General features: G+C 32.4%; 1 long non-coding RNA gene across 1 annotated transcript; it reads left to right on the top strand.

Annotated features, from left to right (window-relative positions):
* The first annotated feature begins 18,089 nt into the window (after positions 1-18,089).
* On the top strand, positions 18,090-22,645 carry LOC134713941 (uncharacterized). Its single transcript, XR_010106436.1, has 3 exons — positions 18,090-18,217; positions 19,206-19,297; positions 21,839-22,645. It is a non-coding gene; the product is annotated as an uncharacterized LOC134713941 (long non-coding RNA).
* The last annotated feature ends 406 nt before the right edge of the window (positions 22,646-23,051 follow it).

The following is a 23,051-nucleotide window of genomic DNA, read 5'->3' on the forward strand; positions in this document are numbered from 1 at the left end:
TCAGGAATTTCCTAGATAGATTAGACCGTTGGTTTTCCCGTTTGAATGGTTTTACACTAGTAATTTTGGGGCCCTTTATAGCTTGTTGTTCGGTGTGAGCCAAGGCTCCGTGTTGAAGGCCGTACTTTAACCTATAATGGTTTAATTTTTAAATTGTTATTTGGATGGAGAGTTGTCTCATTGGCACTCACACCACATCTTCCTATATCTATTGTCTTTTCGCATGGAATTTTAGTCAACATTGTGACTTTCAGATGTAATTTCTGATTTCTCATCCAAGTACTTAATTTTATGCTATTTAATTTCATTTCATCTAGCAAATAAAAAGTAGCTGGGAAGAATAAATCAGACAGTTTAACTATTCAAAGTCTGCATTCTGAGGATTGAACAACGGAAATGAAACTGTAATAATAATCGAAAGTCATACTGGAAAAAGGCTGTGAAATTAATTCCGCGTCAAGTCGTAACAAAACAATGTCAATGCACATCATTTAAACTTGTTTTTATGATATTAAGTTTAAAAAAGAATAAAAAAATGTCACACTTATTTAAAGAAATAAAACGACATTTTGATTTAATCGATGTCCTGTTTCATCTGTTCATAATGCATGACTGTGATTTCGTAATGCACGGGTGTGATTTCGTAATGCATGACTGAGATCTCGTAATGACTGGCTGTAGCAATTTCTCCGTTCATAATGACGAGATGTCGAAATTTTCCTTTTTTAAAGCATGGGCATTTCTATACATATTGTAGTAAGTTGGTTAATAATATAGTATTAATGTATGGACTTTTTCATATTGGCCCTGTAACATGCCCGAGGTGTTAATAATGGCCAAGGATGGTTGTAATGGCCCTGAGGCAACGCCGAGGGCTATTACAACTGTCCGAGGCCATTATTTATATCAAGGGCATGTTACAGGGCCAATATGAAAAAGTCCATATATTGATACTTTTATTAACCAACTATAAAGGCAACTTCATTCAAGAACAGTCTTCGAGTCTCGGATCCAAAATTATACAGCTATCCACAAACAGTTACTACAATAGGACCAATACAGAAAAGCCCGTTGCATAACATTTTTATTTAATGGTTTTAATTCTTCGATTAAACAAAGAGTAAGAAACTTACCGTGAAGAAGATACAGGAATTTCATAGCTGAACTTCAACTTGTCTTTTCGCATAATTTCGATTTCGCATGGAATTTTAGTCAACATTGTGACTGTCAGATGTAATTTCTGATTTCTCATCCAAGTACTTAATTTTATGCTATTAAAATTTATTTCATCTAGCAAATAAAAAGTAGCTGGGAAGAATAAATCAGACAGTTTAACTATTCTAAAGTCTGCATTCTGAGGAATGAACAACGGAAATGAAACAGTGATAATAATCGAAAGTCGTACTCGAAAAAAGGCTGTGAAATATTTCCGTTTCAAGTCGTTACAAAACGATGTCAATGAACATCATTCAAACTTGTTTTTACGATATTAAGTTTAAAAAAGAATAAAAAAAATGTCACACTTATTTAAAGAAATAAACGACATTTTGATTTAATCGATGTCCCGTTTCATCTGTTCATAATGCATGACTGTGATTTCGTAATGCACGGGTGTGATTTCGTAATGCATGACTGAGATTTCGTAATGCATGACTGAGATCTCATAATGACTGGCTGTAGCAATTTCTCCTTTCATAATGACCAGATGCCGAAATTTTCCTTTCATAAAGCATGGGCATTTCTATACATATTGTAGTAAGTTGGTTAATAACAGTTTTTAATTTTCTTATAATCACTTAATAAAAGTGTTATGAACTGACTGTTTCTGTATTGGCACTGGTATAGATCTCGGTCAGCAGGTCAAACATTTAACTTTATTTGATTTCATTGAAAATTGAATTATAGGGATTATTTGATATGCTGAAACTAACTGGGTATTAAGATTCCTAATTTTAGGTCCTGTTTTTAAATTGATCTACATTAAGGTCCAAAGGGGCAAAAACTAAACTTTGTCTGTTTTTAACAAAAATTGAAATCTTGGGGTTCTTTGATATGCCAAATCTAAGCATGTTTTTAAATTTTTGATTATGGGCCCATAGTTTTTAAGTTGGTTCAAAATTAAACTTTGTTTAACTTCAACAAAAATTGAATATATGGGGTTCCTTGATATGCTGAATTTAACCATGTATTTAAATTTTTGATTTAAGGTCAGACCTCTGCGGTAGTATCAAGCTCTTTTTTTCTAAGAACTCCCCTTTTTTCTTAACACCTCCTGTCCCTATTTTAAATTTTCTTGATCCGCCCATTTACAGAAATATTAAGCATATATACTAACACTAAAGTTTCAGGCTAAGATTTTGTGCAAATGAAAATTTGAAATGTAACCTTTATTTTCATTTTATTAATTTCCATTTCAGGTATGAAAGTTTATCAAATGGGAAACCGATCAAGTCTGAAGGATTAAAGGTTGAATTGAATAATTTAGTGCAAAAAATGATGGGTATGAGTAATTCTTTAAATGATCTTGGATCTACGAACACAGTCAAATGAAAGCTTTAACAAGCTTGTATCTGTAAAGGCACCTAAATCAAGGTAATGTATATGTGGTATTTGCATGTCAGTCCACATTCTTAAGGAGGCTCGAGGGTATAACAATTTCAGAAAATTTAAACATTTGTTTTTCATTACAAATTTTATTTGTTATCTTTTGTAGTTGTTACTTTATCATATGGTACAAAAAGCATTCAAAATAATCAGTTTGTGTTGGCCCCAGATGACTTTTAAAATGTATACATCATTGAAAAAAAATCCAAATTATCTCCCTTTGGTGGAAAAATGCCATTTTTTGGCTTTAAAAAATGAAATATCTTTTTCAACTCATCGGTGACCTATATTTTTTAATATAATTTCCATATAAGCTGTACTTAAACTAAATTATTGTAAAATTTGAGCGATTTCTGTAATAAATCTCTTTTTTTAATTTCCATATTAACTATAAGATAAAATTCATTTATAGAAAAATATAGAGGAAATCCTATATAAATGATTTAGACCCGCAAACCCACTTAAGCAACAATATGAATATAAGTTTAAAAAAATATGTTGTTCTATACAAGAGACCAAATAACACAGAAATTAACAGCTATGGGTCACAGTAAGGCCTTTAACAATGAGCAATTCTCACCGACATAGTTAGCTATAAAAGGTCCCAATTCACAAATTTATGTATATGACGCCCGACAAGCAAAAACGACCCTTATGGCAAAAATTATGAATTATCAGATTTTTAATTAATTAAACAGAAAAGACTTATGCCAACACAATGTAAAAAATTTGAAAACGATCGGTGAAAATTTAGTTTAGAAATTTCAATTTTAATAACACATGAAATGTGTTCTAATGTAAAATTCAACGTAACGTTGAAATTATACACTTTGACGTCGATTTAAGTTTGCTGCAATTTACTAGTACTTTACTCTTCTCCTGGTGCTTCACAAAATGTAACCTGATATCCCTTCCTAGCATATGGACGATTTCTTTAATACATGTATAGATGTTCCTACCTAACACGTGCAGTTCTGGCTGCATGAATATCTACAGGACGAGCCAACTTATCGAACTATTATCAAGGACGATGCAGAGTATCTATTTCTTTTATTTTGTGCATTTTTTTTTTTTGCAAAATTAATTTCTGATTTATCGTTGAGCATCGATGAAATAATGGTACTTTCTGATACCATAGAATAGGTCAATCTAAACAGATAAAATTGGTTTCTAATCTATCCATTTTCTAAGTAGTATCATCGTTTTCTTGCTTACAATGTTAACCGACTTTAACTTATTGATGATGATTTTTGGAAGAATTCTGTCACATGCGATAGAGTATCACAGTTTGATCGTCAATATTGTTTTTAGCTTGACAAAATCTACCAAAGGTTAAGTATGACCAAAGGCTTATTTTTTCTAATATTGTCCAGTTACTTGTAGCACACACAAAGCAAGATAGTCAGTCATATACCGATTTTTTTCTCCTACAATAACAGAACAATAAAGACTTTCATTTGTTGGATTTCAAATATAAAGAATTCTTTTTATTTTGGTAGAAATGTCAGTGTTGTCTAAAATGTAATAAAAAAAACAACAACACTGAAGTGTGAACTCCTGATTCTTACAGGGCACTATCTGTTTTTCATGGGGTTCGTGTTGCTCAAACCTTAAATTTCTGTGTTATTTTTGTATCACTCGTTTGATTTTAAGACATGGTCATCTGAGTTTTCTGTTTATGATTTATGATTGCACGAGTGGTGTTTGTTTATTTTTAAGGATCAACTTGACTCATTTTTACTCTTATTTAAACGTTCTCAGGTTCAGATTGAATCAATTCATATTGCCAGTTAAAACACTTTGGCCATTCAAAATCAAATTGACAATAAATTAGAAATGAAATATAGATTAAAGGAGCTCAATGTGGAAGGTCAGTGTTTTGAACATTTAATATAAAGGAATGGAATGTATTTTGCAAATACATGTAGGGCGTTTAATACTGGTATTTATTTACAGCCGATTCTATTCAGTGTGAAGGCAAAGGTAATATCTTTAGTTAGCTTGATTCGCGAATAGCTTAACCGTGCATGAAGTCATTTTTAGTTCAGGTGAACTACACTCCTTTAAATGTAAACTCATTCGACAGATAACCAATCTATCTGTCTGTTATAAGACCAGGCTACTCCGAAAGGATTGTCGTATACCTTAGTTAACCAAAGTTATTACCCTTGCCTAAACACTCAATGGAATCGGCTGTAATTAAATTAATTGTTTCAGATTTTTCATATCGGGGTCTTTTATAGCCGACAAATTCGGACAATACGGTATGTTTTATCTCAATGTTGAAGGCATATACGTACGACATGGGACTATTATACTAGTATAAGAGTTCCACCTACGACATTAGAATATATAGATGCAAATATTATGTGCGGACAGCAAGGCGACCAGACATTTGTCCAATCTGTTCAGTGGACATATCTTGTCAATAAATGCTCCGTGTTGAAGACCGTACTTTGACCTATAAGGGTTTACCTTTTTAAATTTTGACATGAATGGTGAGTTGTTTCATTGACACTCATACTCATCTTCTTATATCTACACCCAGTTCCATTTGTCTGAAATGCTGGTACACAAGTGTCAAAAACCGACTGTTTTGATTCAAAAGAAGATAACACAATCTGAGGTTCAGAGTCATGTCTGTTATGAGGTAAACCATGCAGACTAGCCTATTTTTTCAAATATTGTACCATATTTGAAAATTCCCTCAAACGTCTATTAAAATTTTAATATTTTCTTTGTATTTCTATTACTGTTGATGTGTTTAATCAAAGATTTTAAATGGGACTCTCGAATACTATAGGTAACAGCAATACATCTCGACAAACTTACCTGTTATCAAAAGTTTATGTAAAATTTTGTTCGCTTTCGCTCTCCGTATCTAGAACGGGATTTATCTACGCCTTTTTATTTTAATTTACCCAATACGTATCTTTGCCTTCTTTGGATAGTTCATTTCTACATGTATTATCTTCAATGTTATCGTTAAATGAGAACTGCAGCTGCGTGTGCAATTTCGTCCGTTTCAGATATATTTATTGCAACAAATATATACGCATGTAAATGTTTACAAAACAAACTATAACGCACGTTAAACTAAAAGTGATTTAAACGAAAGATAACATTTAAAAACTTAAATATATCTCGAGTGCGAAATTTCAATCTGTCCGTCTTCGTAATAAATATTAACTATTTTTATGTATTACTATAATTATAATAAGTTTCGCTGGATATCGATTCGGAGTGAACTTGAAAATTTCTATATTATGCAAAAGTAAAATAGATCGTTTTTTAACATCTAAAGTATGACATTTCAACATTTTGAAAAAATATGTCCAGCATCATCTTTTTGTAAATTAATGCAACATTGCAAAATTGCATTTGTTTCTGTTACTGTTTCTGATTTTTACATGGCGTTTAAAAATTCCATTGAAAGTTTATTATCGGATTGTTAACCTTATCTATCCGTGAATTTAGAGATTTACACGACGGGTGATACAGTCAGTGACTTCTGATCATTAAGTCAAAAGCATCAATTTAAAAATAGTCTTCTCGTCGTTGTATAACCTTTCGTACTGGAGTTGCATATTTATTTCAACAAAGTTAACAACTCAGTTTAAGTCAAACAATATCCCGCATCTCGTTTTATTCACAATCAAAGAAAATTAAGACACATGAAATTGAACTGCGACCATTAAATAATATACATATATTTGACAATAGTGTAACAATGATTAACCAGCTTAAGCAATCTCGTGTATGCATTCAACATTGTTAATCATTTTTCGAATAAGCTCAAGCCTCTAGCATCTTTTATTTTCGTTGTTTTTTCTTCCTTTGTTTGTTGTTTTGTTTCTTCATGGCCTATCACACAGACCATTTAAGAATAAAAGATTAAAAACATTTTTTTTTTAATGGAAGCAGGGCACCTATATTTTGTCCACTTTTAGAAAATGTAAAACAATTATTACGATAAAACTGAATAAAATTGAGAAAGGAAAATTAATGCGTAATCTGTCAAAAAGACAACATCCTAGCCAAAGAATCGAATTGTACGTTTATTATAGTGTTTGTGCCATATGAGCCGAGCTAATTCCATCCCCTTTCCACTTAGAAGATGAGTGGCTGGGACCTCTAAAGCCGATTTTGGCGATTCTAGTAGGAGATTTAAGTAAACTTTAAAGCATTTAAAACAAGTGAAACTTTTGAGTTACTACTTACGGATGATACCCCCGCCGAGAGATTTCGGTAAACAGGAAGTTGTTGGGTGATGAATCTGAAAACGCATCGCACGATATAACTGAATTATATAAACCCTGAAACCAAATTATAGAAATATTCATGGGACAAACGGACGGACTGAAGGAGGAATTGACTAAAGGACAGACAGAGGTAAAACAGTATACCCCAACTTTTTTTTTAAAAGTGAGTGATATAATTATGAACTGATATTTGTTTCATACTTACAGTTTAAACGCATTGCAATTTTTTTATGCCTCACTTACAATAGTAGAGGGTCATTATGTTGTCTGGTCTGTGAGTCCGTCGTTCGTTTCGTTCGTCGTACCGTTCGTTCGTCCCAGTTCAGGTTAAAGTTTTTGGTCAAGGTAGGTTTTGATGAAGTTGGAAGTCCTGTCAACTTGAAACTTAGTACACAGTCATGTTCCCTATGATATGATCTTTCTAATTTCAATGCCAAATTAGAGTTTTTAGCCCATTTTCACGGTCCACTGAACATCGAAAATTATTGTGCGAGTGGGGCATCCGTGTTACCTTGGGACACATTCTTGTTTGGTATATTTTCTGATAAAATACTCATAGAATGTTTTCATTTGAACAAATGGTTTATTGTTTTATGTACAGTAGTTAATATTGCGGATTAAAGCGTGGCAAAATAAAAGACGAAAAATTTCAGACAGACTTTCTTCTCTGTCGTACTAAATTTCTTGTAAGCATACTCTCTCGTTTGATTAACCAAATACGGTTTTCCGCATTTGGCATGCATAATGATGTTGTGCCAAATATTAGATTATTTTCTTGGGTTCTTCATACAATAACTTGCCGTATTAAAAGTATGAAAGAAATCTAGCTGCGGAAAAAAAAAACGTTTAGTGTTTTTTAGAAAATATTCAAGTGAATTTTTTTTCAGACAACATTGATATTGTTTATATATTGTAGAAGGTTAATACGTAAATCATATATCGTGGTACTATGTCATAATGAGACTTTCTGATGTGTGGGATTTTATCATATTGTTTATAAATCATTCCTCTCAAGACAGTAAGACTTTACAGCGTGTCAAAACAAGCATTTATCACAAAATTAAATTTCAAATCGTAAATGCGGCATTATTTTACAGAAGTATTTAAATGTATTAATATAAGAATATACTGTTCAGTTCACATGGATAACGCTATGTTTAGAAAAAATATCTCAATTTCAACGTGCAATTTATCGGTTTGTTCTACGTTACATTCTAGCGTTGACTACCGATAACGACGTCAAATGCGATAAGGGTGGTTTTTGCTTGATGGGCGTCATATATATAAGAAGATGTGGTAGTAGTGCCAATGAGACACCTCTTCCATCCAAGTCACAATTTGTAAAAAGAAACCAATTATACATATGTCAAAGTACAACATTCAACACAATGTAAACAAGAAAACTAAAGGCCAAAGTAATGTAAAAAATAAGTGAAAAACAATATGTAACATTGCAACAACTGACAGCTCCAAACAACAGTTTGCACTGGTTGGATTAGTTATGATTAAGTGAGTATTGCTCTAAATTATAACAATTATTGGTTTTCACTACTTTAAAACATTTTTTTTTATATTTCACTGTTGTAGTTAAAGCATCCATATCTTAATTGTATCTAAATACTTTCTTCTTTTTCTTTAGTGAATCTTAAACAATTTAATTTTTTCGGGATTCATATTATAGAAAAATCAAAAGTGACCTTCAGAAATCATCCAAAGTAACCTTTGCCTTAAATTGTGCTTTATCGTTAGCATACATGTCTGGAGCTGGCATGTCAGTTAACTGCTAGTAGTCTGTTGTAATTTATGTATTATTGTCGTTTTGTTTATTTTCTTTTGTTACATCTTCTGACGTCAGACTCGAACTTCCCTTGAACTGAATTTTAATGTGCTAATGGTTATGCATTTACTTTTCTACATTGGCTAGAGGTATAGGGGAGGGTTGAGATCTCATAAACATGTTTAAACCCATTGCATTTTTGCACCTGTCTCAAGTCAGGAGCCTCTGAACTTTGTTAGTCCTGTTTGATTTTAATTTTAGTTTCTTGTGTATAAATTGGAGTTTTGTATGACTTTCATTATCTCTGAACTAGTATATATATTTCTTTTGAAGCCAGCTGAAGGAAGCCCCCGGGTGCAAAATTTTTACTAAAAACCTTTTGGTGACCTTCTGCTGTTGTCTATTCTATTATGGTTGGGTTGTTGTCTCTTTGACACATTCCCCATTTCTTTTCTCAATTTTATTCTTGACATCTCATTTCATATTTCCAGCTATATGTATTAGAAGATATACCAGGAGAGAGTATGTACTTGGTCAGTATGCATATATCGTACTGTTATGAGGATGGACAGCCGTGTTATATGGTCACTACAGTGTTTGACAATACAAGTTTTTACCTAAAGATCTGTGTGAATGGAAAACGGACTACCATATTCCATTTAGTAAGTTAAGTTTTCAGACTAAGGTATCAAAACATTAATAATTGGTTAAGATTATTAAAAGGTCCACATGCCAAATATTTCTTTCAAATCAACGTTTCTTATGATCCTAGGAAATATTGGGTAAATTGTTTACATGAAGTACTAGTTCATTATTATTCGTTGGATACCAATTTTCGTGTGTTTTGTGGATACAGGTGAACCACCAATTCAATTGTTCAACAAATAAAGTATTTTCAATAAGGTCTGTATACAGAGATTGGCTTAACCAAAAAATCAAATATCCAAGGAAAAGCAAGTTTTTAGCAATCCACAAAAATTGATACCTGTGAAAATAAATGGATCCACAGTATAAAGTGTTATTCAAATCAGTATTATTTAACTTCAACTTCCACTAGCTAATAACAGCTTCAGATTGTTACAGTAAAAGTGGACATATTTTTTTTACCACTTACCTTTTCAATTCCTTACAGATTTCTAATTTGAAACTTGGCAAGGAGATCAAGGATTGACCATAAATGACCTGTTACCGCTGTGGGCAGAATATTTGTATAAACAGACTGGTCTATCTCCTTATTTACAAAATAGTCAGTGCAGTAGAAACAGTGCCTTACCAGACAGTCAGTCTAAGTACAGTAGAAACAGTGCTTTACAAGATAGTCAGTCTCAGTACAGTATAAACTGTGCATTACATGTCAAGTTAGTCAGTCTCAGTACAGTAGAAACATAGCCTTACAAGATAGTCAGTCTCAGTACAGTAGAAACTGTGTATTACATGTCAAGTTAGTCAGTCTCAGTACAGTAGAAGCAGTGCCTTACATGTCAAGATAGTCAGTCTCAGTGCAGTAGAAATTGTGCATTACATGTCAAGTTAGTCAGTCTCAGTACAGTAGAAACTGTGCATTACATGTCAAGTTAGTCAGTCTCAGTACAGTAGAAACTGTGCATTACATGTCAAGTTAGTCAGTCTCAGTACAGTAGAAGCAGTGCCTTACATGTCAAGATAGTCAGTCTCAGTACAGTAGAAACAGTGCCTTACATGTCAAGATAGTCAGTCTCAGTGCAGTAGAAACAGTGCCTTACAAGATAGTCAGTCTCAGTACAGTAGAAACAGTGCTTTACAAGATAGTTAGTCTCAGTACAGTAGAAACAGTGCTTTACAAGATAGTCAGTCTCAGTACAGTAGAAACAGTGCTTTACAAGATAGTCAGTCTCAGTACAGTAGAAACAGTGCTTTACAAGATAGTCAGTCTCAGTACAGTAGAAACAATGCCTTACAAGAAATTCAGTCTCAGTACAGTAGAAACAGTGCCTTACAAGATAGTCTGTCTCAGTACAGTAGAAACAGTGCCTTACAAGATAGTCAGTCTCAGTACAGTAGAAACTGTGCCTTACAAGATAGTCAGTCTCAGTACAGTAGAAACAATGCCTTACAAGATAGTCAGTCTCAGTACAGTAGAAACAGTGCTTTAAAAGATAGTCAGTCTCAGTACAGTAGAAACAGTGCCTTATAATATAGTCAGTCTAAGTACAGTAGAAACAGTGCCTTACAATATAGTCAGTCTCAGTACAGTAGAAACAGTGTCTTACAAGAGAGTCAGTCTCAGTACAGTAGAAACAGTGCCTTACAATATAGTCAGTCTCAGTACAGTAGAAACAGTGTCTTACAAGAGAGTCAGTCTCAGTACAGTAGAAACTGTGCCTTATAAGATAGTCAGTCTCAATACAGTAGAAACAGTGCTTTACATGTCAAGATAGTCAGTCTTAGTACAGTAGAAACAGTGCATTACATGTCAAGATAGTCAGTCTCAGTACAGTATAAACTGTGCATTACATGTCAAGATAGCTAGTCTCAGTACAGTAAAAACAGTGCTTTACAAGATAGTCAGTCTCAGTACAGTAGAAACTGTGCCTTATAAGATAGTCAGTCTTAGTACAGTAGAAACAGTGCATTACATGTCAAGATAGTCAGTCTCAGTACAGTAGAAACTGTGCCTTACAAGATAGTCAGTCTCAGTACAGTAGAAGCAGTGTCTTACAAGATAGTCAGTCTCAGTACAGTAGAAACTGTGCCTTACAAGATAGTCAGTCTCAGAACAGTAGAAACAGTGCCTTACAAGATAGTCAGTCTCAGTACAGTAGAAACTGTGCCTTATAAGATAGTCAGTCTCAATACAGTAGAAACAGTGCTTCACATGTCAAGATAGTCAGTCTTAGTACAGTAGAAACAGTGCCTTACATGTCAAGATACTACAGTCAAGATAGTCAGTCTCTGTACAGTAGAAACTGTGCCTTACAAGATAGTCAGTCTCAGTACAGTAGAAGCAGTGTCTTACAAGATAGTCAGTCTCAGTACAGTAGAAACTGTGCCTTACAAGATAGTCAGTCTCAGAACAGTAGAAACAGTGCCTTACAAGATAGTCAGTCTCAGTACAGTAGAAACTGTGCCTTATAAGATAGTCAGTCTCAGTACAGTAGAAACAGTGCCTTACATGTCAAGATAGTCAGTCTCAGTGCAGTAGAAACAGTGCCTTACAAGATAGTCAGTCTCAGTACAGTAGAAACAGTGCTTTACAAGATAGTTAGTCTCAGTACAGTAGAAACAGTGCTTTACAAGATAGTCAGTCTCAGTACAGTAGAAACAGTGCTTTACAAGATAGTCAGTCTCAGTACAGTAGAAACAGTGCCTTACAAGATAGTCAGTCTCAGTACAGTAGAAACAGTGCCTTACATGTCAAGATAGTCAGTCTCAGTACAGTAGAAACAGTGCCTTTCAAGATAGTCATTCTCAGTACAGTAGAAACAGTGCTTTACAAGATAGTCAGTCTCAGTACAGTAGAAACAGTGCCTTAAAAGATAGTCAGTCTCAGTACAGTAGAAACTGTGCCTTACAAGATAGTCAGTCTAAGTACAGTAGAAACAGTGCTTTACAAGATAGTTAATCTCAGTACAGTAGAAACAGTGCTTTACAAGATAGTCAGTCTCAGTACAGTAGAAACAGTGCTTTACAAGATAGTCAGTCACAGTACAGTAGAAACTGTGCCTTATAAGATAGTCAGTCTTAGTACAGTAGAAACAGTGCATTACATGTCAAGATAGTCAGTCTCAGTACAGTAGAAACTGTGCCTTACAAGATAGTCAGTCTCAGTACAGTAGAAGCAGTGTCTTACAAGATAGTCAGTCTCAGTACAGTAGAAACTGTGCCTTACAAGATAGTCAGTCTCAGAACAGTAGAAACAGTGCCTTACAAGATAGTCAGTCTCAGTACAGTAGAAACTGTGCCTTATAAGATAGTCAGTCTCAATACAGTAGAAACAGTGCTTCACATGTCAAGATAGTCAGTCTTAGTACAGTAGAAACAGTGCCTTACATGTCAAGATAGTCAGTCTCAGTACAGTAGAAACAGTGCCTTACATGTCAAGATAGTCAGTCTCAGTGCAGTAGAAACAGTGCCTTACAAGATAGTCAGTCTCAGTACAGTAGAAACAGTGCTTTACAAGATAGTTAGTCTCAGTACAGTAGAAACAGTGCTTTACAAGATAGTCAGTCTCAGTACAGTAGAAACAGTGCTTTACAAGATAGTCAGTCTCAGTACAGTAGAAACAGTGCCTTACAAGATAGTCAGTCTCAGTACAGTAGAAACAGTGCCTTACATGTCAAGATAGTCAGTCTCAGTACAGTAGAAACAGTGCCTTTCAAGATAGTCATTCTCAGTACAGTAGAAACTGTGCATTACATGTCAAGCTGGTCATTCTCAGTACAGTAGAAACAGTGCCTTACAAGAAAGTCAGTCTAAGTACAGTAGAAACAGTGCCTTACAAGATAGTCATTCTCAGTACAGTAGAAACTGAACCTTACAAGATAGTCAGTCTCAGTACAGTAGAAACTGTGCCTTACAAGATAGTCAGTCTCAGTACAGTAGAAACTGTGCCTTACAAGATAGTCAGTCTCAGTACAGTAGAAACAGTGCCTTACAAGATAGTCATTCTCAGTACAGTAGAAACTGTGCCTTACAAGATAGTCAGTCTCAGTACAGTAGAAACTGTGCCTTACAAGATAGTCAGTCTCAGTACAGTAGAAACAGTGCCTTACAAGATAGTCAGTCTCAGTATAGTAGAAACTGTGCATTTTATGTCAAGATAGTCATTCTCAGTACAGTAGAAACTGTGCATTACATGTCAAGATAGTCATTCTCAGTACAGTAGAAACTGTGCATTACATGTCAAGATAGTCATTCTCAGTACAGTAGAAACTGTGCATTACAAGATAGTCAGTCTTTATTATTATTATATCCTGCTTGGTTTTTGAAATATTTAATAGAAATACTTGTAAACTGTAAATATAAAAAAGAAGATGTGGTATGATTGCCAATGAGACAACTACCCACAAAAAGACCAAAATGACACAAACATTAACCACTATAGGTCACCTAACAACCTTCAACAATGAGCAAAGACTTATATAAAATATCATTCATACAATAAAATTATGAAACAAGTTTATTTCTACAAGCTTTGATATATGGGAGATAACTCAATTTTTGTGATAATTGTTTGTTGACCAACGTTTTGAAATGTTGTGTTTTCATGTTATATGATTTACTTATTTCTAGAATACACTAAAATCATATTTAAAAAAATTATAGCAATTTGTAGCAATTTGTATCTTATATACCTGCATGGTATTCACATGTGCATGTTTACAGTTTCTGTACAGGTTAATTACATGATCACTGAAGTAAGTTGCTTTTGCTTTAGTTAAATTTACACATTGGTATATACTCAGATTACAATTGAGGATGAAGATATCTTTTATATAAGGCCATCTGATATAATCAATTTGCAGCTATCAAAAGTTAAAATTGCTGAACAAATGCAATGATATATTTTTATCTGTCTGTCAAACCCTCCATATGTCTTGTAAGGGCATAAAGGAGGATAGTCCAAAATATTTTAATGGAGATAATTGAACTATTCTAAGTTTAATATTGCAATATGTGTCAACACTGGACTTGTAAACACAACTCCTCATAAATTGCATGATCGTTATGGATGAAACATTACTTATAATGTTACAATTAGCCATTGAGAATGTACACAATGGAAAATAATTGTGGTTTAAAATATTTCAAGGGAGATAATTGAATTAACTGAAATGTTGCAACAGGTCTTAATGAAAGATCATTATGTGACAAACCTCTTTAATGGCTTGAATGAAATTGATCAAACTTTTTACAGTTGCAGTACACAATCATGGAATAATTATTATTAACTGTTTAAGTCCCTTTATAACTTGCAAAAGCAATGAATATTTGTGTTCTCTGACAAATTCTTTTAATTTTGTTTACCGTGTAGCAGTGATCCTTCTCTCCCCCTCCCCACCCCCACAATTTTTAAAAATAATCTCTTTTGCTTTAACGTTTCTGATACAGGTATCCTAAAGAATCAAATTTCATATCACACCAGAACAAAGGGATAAAGCGGGGAAAAGACATCAAGTCTCTTATGGCCAACAAACCAAAAGACAAAGATTATTTGTTGGTTACCATGTGCACAATGGAGTCAATGGTGAAAGTTTGAAAGTTGATGAGTTTTTATACGACCGCAAATTTTGAAAAAATTTTCGTCGTATATTGCTATCACGTTGGCGTCGTCGTCGTCGTCGTCGTCGTCATCGTCATCGTCGTCGTCGTCCGAATACTTTTAGTTTTCGCACTCTAACTTTAGTAAAAGTGAATAGAAATCTATGAAATTTTAACACAAGGTTTATGACCACAAAAGGAAGGTTGGTATTGATTTTGGGAGTTTTGGTCCCAACATTTTAGGAATTAGGGGCCAAAAAGGGCCCAAATAAGCATTTTCTTGGTTTTCGCACTATAACTTTAGTTTAAGTTAATAGTAATCTATGAAATTTTGACACAAGGTTTATGACCACAAAAGAAAAGTTGGGATTGATTTTGGGAGTTTTGGTTTCAACAGTTTAGGAATTAAGGGCCAAAAAAGGGCCCAAATAAGCATTATTCTTGGTTTTCGCACAATAACTTTAGTTAAAGTAAATAGAAATCAATGAAATTTAAACACAATGTTTATGACCACAAAAGGAAGGTTGGTATTGATTTTGGGAGTTTCGGTCCCAACAGTTTAGGAATTAGGGGCCAAAAAGGGACCCAAATAAGCATTTTTCTTGGTTTTCGCACCATAGCGTTAGTATAAGTAAATAGAAATTTATGAAATTTAAACACAAGGTTTATGACTATAAAAGGAAGGTTGGTATTGATTTTGGGAGTTGAGGTCCCAACAGTTAAGGAAAAAGGGGCCCAAAGGGTCCAAAATTAAACTTTGTTTGATTTCATCAAAATTGAATAATTGGGGTTCTTGAATATTTCGAATCTAACTGTGTATGTAGATTCTTAATTTTTGGTCCCGTTTTCAAATTGGTCTACATTAAGGTCCAAAGGGTCCAAAATTAAACTTAGTTTGATTTTAACAAAAATTTAATCCTTGGAGTTCTTTGATATGCTGAATCTAAAAATGTACTTAGATTTTTGATTATTGGCCCAGTTTTCAAGTTGGCCCAAATCGAGGTCCAAAATTCAACATTGTTTGATTTCATCAAAAATTGAATAATTGGGGTTCTTTGATATGCCAAATCTAACTGTGTATGTAGATTCTTAATTTTTGGTCCAGTTTTAAAATTGGTCTAAATTAAAGTGCAAAGGGTCCAAAATTAAACTAAGTTTGATTTTAACAAAAATTAAATTCTTGGGCCTCTTTGATATGCTCAATCTAAACATGTACTTAGATTTTTGATTATGGGCCCAGTTTTCAAGTTGGTCCAAATCAGGATCTAAAATTATTAAATTAAGTATTGTGCAATAGCAAGTCTTTTCAATTGCACAGTATTGTGCAATGGCAAGAAATATCTAATTTCACAATATTGTGAAATAGCAAATTTTTTTTTAATTAAGAGTTATCTTTCTTTGTCCAGTATAGTAAGCAAAAAATATCTGCAAGAATTTTTTTTAATTGGAGTTATCTTTCTTTGTCCAGAATCAACTTAAATCTTTGTTATATACAATATACAATGTATATTCACTTTTTACTACCAACTGATAAATTTAAATAATCTTTACCATTCAGTGATAACAAGCAGTTTTTTTACATCTTAATATTTTATGATGTATTTAAATGAGTAGTTATTGTTGCAAACTCCATCAGAATATTTTAATTGAAATTAGTTTTGGAATAAGGGAAACAGGGATGTGATTAAAAAATTGGGTTCAATTTTTCTCATTTGAAATTTCATATATAAAAAGAAAATTTCTTCAAACATTTTTTTTGAGAGGATTAATATTCAACAGCATAGTGAATTGCTCTAAGAGAAAACAAAAATTTTTAAGTTCATTTGAATACATTCATTCTGTGTCAGAAACCTATGCTGTGTCAACTATTTAATCACAATCCAAATTTAGAGCGGAATCCAGATTGAATGTTGTGTCCATACTTGCCCCAACCGTTCAGGGTTCAACCTCTGCGGTCGTATAAAGCTACGCCCTGCAGAGCATCTGGTTTTAAAAGTTGGTTTATTTTTTATACATTACTTGTATTCACAAAAGTTGTAATAACCAGCATGCCTTGCAATATTTTGCATTTCCTCAGTAATGGTATGAGTATGAAAAGGATTGAAAAACATTATACACTATAAATAATGTGAAGCAATAGTAGAGGGGCATTATGTTTTCTGGTCTGTGCGTCCGTTTGTCTATCTGTTCGTTCGTCTGTCTGTCCGTCCGTCCATCCGTCCATTCGTTCATTCTTCTGTCCATTCGTTCGTTCGTCCGTCTGTCCCGCTTCAGGTTAAAGTTTTTGGTCAAAGTAGTTTTTGATGAAGTTGAAGTCCAATCAACTTCAAACTTATGATACATGTTCCCTTTTATAAGATCATTCTAATTTTAATGCCAAATTAGAGAATTTATTCCAATTTCACAGTCCACTAAACATAGAAAATGATAGTGTGAGTGGGGCATCCGTGTATTGTGGACACATTCTTGTTTTGTATATGTATTAAACCAATATAACAATGAAACATAAGATATAAAACATTTTTTTTGGAATTAAATTAAATCAGCTTATCAAAAAAATTAATTATGCCTTCCTTTGTTTTTATTTGAAAGGGATCTACCATCAGATTTACTGCACTGCCGATATTTGGGTGATATTTCGAACTTGCTATCCTCCATGCTCAGTTACTCCACAGTTTTACAGAAGTTATTTAATATACTAGTAATAATTTAATATTTGATTTAAAGACTTAACTTTTTATGTCCAAACAATTGTAGCGTTTGATACTAATTTTGATTTAGTTTGAGGTGGGGTGGAGCTAGGCTATGATGAAATTAAAAAAAAATCAGGACAAGAGTTTTGAGTTTTAAAAGAGAAAGAATACAACTAAAAAGAAAGCAGGACAAAGTATAATAGATTTATATTTATAGTATTTTGTGAAAGACTTGTGTATAATTTAAGAAAATTGAAGCCCTTAATAAATATGTTTTATTGTCTTATTTCTCTTATTTAGACTAAGCAACATGAACTAAGAGCATTATGTCAAATTTCATTTTACATGTACCGAGAAGCAGCATTATGTTCTTGATTATGAATTTTTAATTTGGAAAAATAATCTCCCTACTTTTATAATGATACATAGTGTTGAAAGTCTTAGTAAGTCTTTTAGTGTACATGTATTTAGAATTTCATGGAATATGTCTATATTATCTTGTTCTAATAATTTGCATGTCATAACAGGAAAACATACAACTAGCCATCAATAGTGCTGAGTGGAATGGTTTTCATCACAAATGTGGAAGTTCTTTTATCCGCTACCATAGATCTAGTCAAGGGAAGGATTTTAAAGCTTTTGTAAGTAAATCTTTTTATAAAAATTAAATAATTTACAATCAAAAGATTATATTGATTGATTGATTGTCGGTGTTTTACACCACTTTTTAGGGCCACTTTTGGACTATAGTGTGGTGGCCAGCCTTTAATGTTGAAGGAAACCAGAGTGCCTGAAAAAAAAGCATTAAACTTCGATTGGGAAACTGACAATTCTACTCAATTAAGGTCAAGTGCACTAGCACATAAAAGTTTTCAACTCATGTGTTGACTGGTGGCTTGTGATTACAATAGTAGAACAACTTTAACCACTTGGCCACCGAGGTCCGTCAAATAGCATTGACAAAATTACATTAATGTTTATTTAAGGTGGTAACTAACACAACAGGGAGATAACTCTGTAAAATCATCTAAACATTTTAATCAGCTTGTATTATTAAAGAAATATTACCCATCTCAATGGTCAAAATTGATGTTTGTCAAACTGCTACATATCCTATGATTTTTTTTTGGAGAAAGTGATTGGAAAAAGTTTTTTGAGATTTAAATATTTTTATTGAAGGCTCAAAGTAAATATTTTGTCAAAATTTTATGAAAATTGAACGAGCCAAATTAATTTTTGTCAAGGTCTTCGGTACCAGTTTGAAAAAATGTTTCTTGACCGCATGGAACTTTACAATTTATCTACTATACTATTTATAAGTATTAAGTTTTACCATTTTTTCAAATTACTCATTATATTAACAACAAAAAGCCTTCTTATTGTAGAACACAAATGTTGTTTTAAAATCATTTACAAAAGTGATATGTTGCCGGTTCTTATGATAAGTTACTCTCCTTTCACTGAACATAGACTATAAAAAATGTGATAGATAAATTAAAGCAGTCAATCTCAGTTTAAATTTAAGGTTAAGGTTATTTTGAATGGTAGTGGGTCATCAGTGTACTGTGGACATATTTTCTTGTGTTTTTTTTTTTGCAATTTATAATCATGATATGCTTTGTTTGTCAGTTTCAGCTTGCTCCATTTTTAGGGAAAAGGGGCTGAATATGAGCCGGAAGTAGTTCAACTTTGGTTTATGCTAGCAGACCGTTGGCCCAGAGGTAATAAAAATACTTTTTTTCCAAAAAAATGACATGAAAAAAATATCATTTAATCATTTTGTGACAGACTTATAAAAAAATTGATAAAAGCTGTTAACATGTCATTATACAGAACCATTATAACTTAACTTAATTGGTAATAGTGATATGATTTAAGGAAGATTAATGGTTTACCGCCATCTAAGATTGTACACAATTGGTCTAGATCTTTGCAAAAATCTGCAAAAGATTAGGGGCATTAAGGCCTGGTTTTGGCCTAAGAAAATAAAATGTTTGATAACTTTCTCAAAATTGGCACATAATGTTAAGAAATGCATAGGGTCAAGAAATATCTATGAAAAACATTAAGATTTTTATTTGATGACGTCATAATATGTACTGTTTTTACAAAAATAATGAAAAATACAGAATTTATGCAGTTTTCTATCTTTAATTCTGTTGTGGAAACATCATGCACAGCCAAGAAACAACAAAAGGATTTAACAGAATCTTTATCATACATACCTGTCAACCTGTGACGATGAAAATGCAGGTCATGACCTGCATTGAAGAATCAAATCTCAGGTCATAACGCGTACGAACTTTTTCAAGCTGAATTTCAGTATTTATGGTACATTTTCTTATTATGTATATGGAAGATACCAAAACATCAATGCATGTTCACTTGGTTAAGTCATTTTATTCTTATTAATTATTATTTCATTGCACTTTTAAAGATTTTAATAAATTTGTGTAATACAGTCTTATGTTCTTTACTTTTTGTGATGATTAGATATTAGAATTTTTTTTCATATGTAATTTAAAATGTCTGAGACATTTGGCTCTGTAGTCTTCCTAAACATAGAAACTCTCAACGTAGTAGAAAATTAAACTAAGATAAAATATAGTAATACAGTTAAAGGCAGTATAAATGTAAAAAATAATTTTCAACTTTTTTTAAAAAATTGTATAAAGGTATTAAAATAATGAAAAGTTATTTTTCAAAATGTATTTGAATTCTATATTTTTATCATTTTATCTTTTTCACCCATAAAACATAAATATAAGGAATAATTTTGAATGGTGACAAATTAGGGGAAGTAACTCTAACTCTATTTGAAATATGTTTGTAAACAAATAGAGCAATTTATTTACGACCTAAAGCTAAGGTAATTGGTGTTAATTAACAGTGTGTTTGACACCAAAGCTGTCAAGTAAAGCCATGCACTTAATGGGTCACTTAATTTGACAGTTTACATAGCTAAATGAAGTTCCTGTTCATGGAAGAATTACGAATTTGCCGGTATTTCAAAAGAATTCAATCTCAAGACTAAGAAATACGGGTGAAATCGGGTCATTTTCGGAATTCCCGGGTGATTTCAATGACCCGGCGGGTGTCCCAGGTGATCTCTTAGAATTGTGAAAATCTCGGGTCACACCCGCAGAAAACGGGTTAGTTGACAGGTATGATCATAACTATTGACATAGTGTCACTAAATATAAAGTTGTTTCTTGGGTGCGCACATACTTTTTCAATCTAAAATATACTTAAAATTTTTATAAAAAACAAAGAAAATTACAACATCAAATGCAAATTAAGTCATGATTTGTTGTCATGGTAACTTGTTCAATGTCTAATATTGTTTTGTTTTTCTGAATACCTTGTACCTTAGATATTGTACAGTAATTTAAAAATATGTATGATATCTTTTAAATTTGCAGTAATTTTTAGGCCAAATAAGGGCCTTATTGCCCCCACTCCTTTGGAAGCATATTGGGATTTCTCAAAGCATATTATAAAATCAATCTTCTCATATTCTATTTCAAAATTATATCTTAAAAATTTCTGTTATGCACAAAAATCATGTGTTTTTTCATGAACAATCTAAGCAAAGCTGGGCTATTTCGTATGACTGGTAGCTTGAAAAATAGCACTGTGATTCATAATTTTATTATATTTTTTGGAAAAAACATAGAAATTCTTTATTTTGGCAAAGTATTTAAAAAAATTATCTCAGGAAATATATATTCCTCTGATCTACCTTAATTTATACTAAATATTGCTTGACAGATCTAGAGTTAATTGCATTCAATAATCTTGACCAATCATTTGTTACTTAAGGTTGCATATATATATGTAGTTAGGTCAGGTTTTCGAATAAGTGTCAAATGTATGGACTCATTGGTGTTTTTCCATACGATACAAGATATAATATTTTGCCCCATAACACCTATTTATCTTTTAACATAAGACTGATAGCTCATAAAAGGTAATTTGACAAAATTTAAGCATGCCAATCCACATATAAGGTAAAAGTCTGAGTCAGCCTTTTCCCGCCATGTTTATAAATGAAATATCTTGAAAGGGAGCTCCATGACCTATCAATATCTTTAGCTTATTTTGACCCTTAACTAACTAATACTCTTCCAGCTTAAAGTATCACTATTGATTTCTTTATTTATTTAATTTTACCTTAAATCACCTAAGTACAACCTTAAATAAGCATTTATATTATGTCCTTTTTCTGACAGAATTACCGGTATTCTGATATTTAATTTCAGGCTCCAATTATATGTAAGAGGAAGGATTTATATATTGTGAAAGATCCTGGAATGTTCAACTTTATTTGGAAACTATTGGATGAGAATGGACATAATTTACACCAGAAGCCAGTTAATTATCATCTTGTTTTGCAATTGGAAACTATATGTAAACTGCTGAAACTTGAGAACAACATTAAAAGCCAAGATCAACAATACTTGACAACTTCATCATCATGTATAATCAGAGTACATGTACTGTCAGACTCCATATGAGAATCAATCTACACATGGTGTCTTTATGTATATGTAATGTGTTGACAGAATCCAGCCACTTAAGAAGCAAAGGATCAACTATAATTTAGAACTGTATGCATAAGTGCTGGCAAAATTCATAAAAAAATCAAAGATCACTAAAGGACCTACTTTATCTACCTGTCCCGATGATGATACAGATTATTGGTTCTTGTGAAGAAAAAAAACAGTGAAGAAGAATATTGATATAAAAATAATGAAAAATAAGGATTGTACATGTACATGATGTATACATGTAAACAATTACTAGTTGACCCTAACCTTGAAGTAAATGCAACAGAAGATTTTTAAGTTTTAATCTTTAGAATTATACCCTAAATATTCACAGAAAGAAGACCCAAATAATGTATTTAACATTAAAAGAAAATGAATTCATATAAACAAGAAAATGCTATTCTTCTATTCATCAGAATGTATTGATTCTTGATATCTTAGCTGTCTTTAGAGTATAATAAACCATTCTAAAGGTGTTTTCATATGTTTTATCAAGCTACAATCTAGATTTCGAAATTCATTCGTTGACCATTTATTGAATTTTTCAAGATGTCAATTGTAAGAATCTCAAATTTGATAAAAAATAATTCTGCATGTATTCTTCTTTTTGTGTTTTTTTTTAAATAAGCAAGATGCTGTAAAAAATATAATATACAGATAAAAACAATATCAAATTTTCAAATTATATTTTTAAAATGGTTACAAAGCAACAAATTTGCAATTTCTTTTATGAAAAATGCCCGTAAAACTTTAGTTTTGTATATTTCATGAGCAGAAGATTAAATAATTTAGTAAAATACAAACTTATAACCCCATCAAAGTATCAAAATTTTAATAAATTTGAAGAAAATCAACCAAAAAAAAGACTCATTTTTTGCAGTGTTATCTCCCCTTTCAATGTTAATTTCCGAAATTAAGAAATTAA

The sequence above is a fragment of the Mytilus trossulus genome, chromosome 4, assembly GCF_036588685.1.
Source record: "Mytilus trossulus isolate FHL-02 chromosome 4, PNRI_Mtr1.1.1.hap1, whole genome shotgun sequence".
Lineage (NCBI taxonomy): Eukaryota > Metazoa > Mollusca > Bivalvia > Mytilida > Mytilidae > Mytilus > Mytilus trossulus.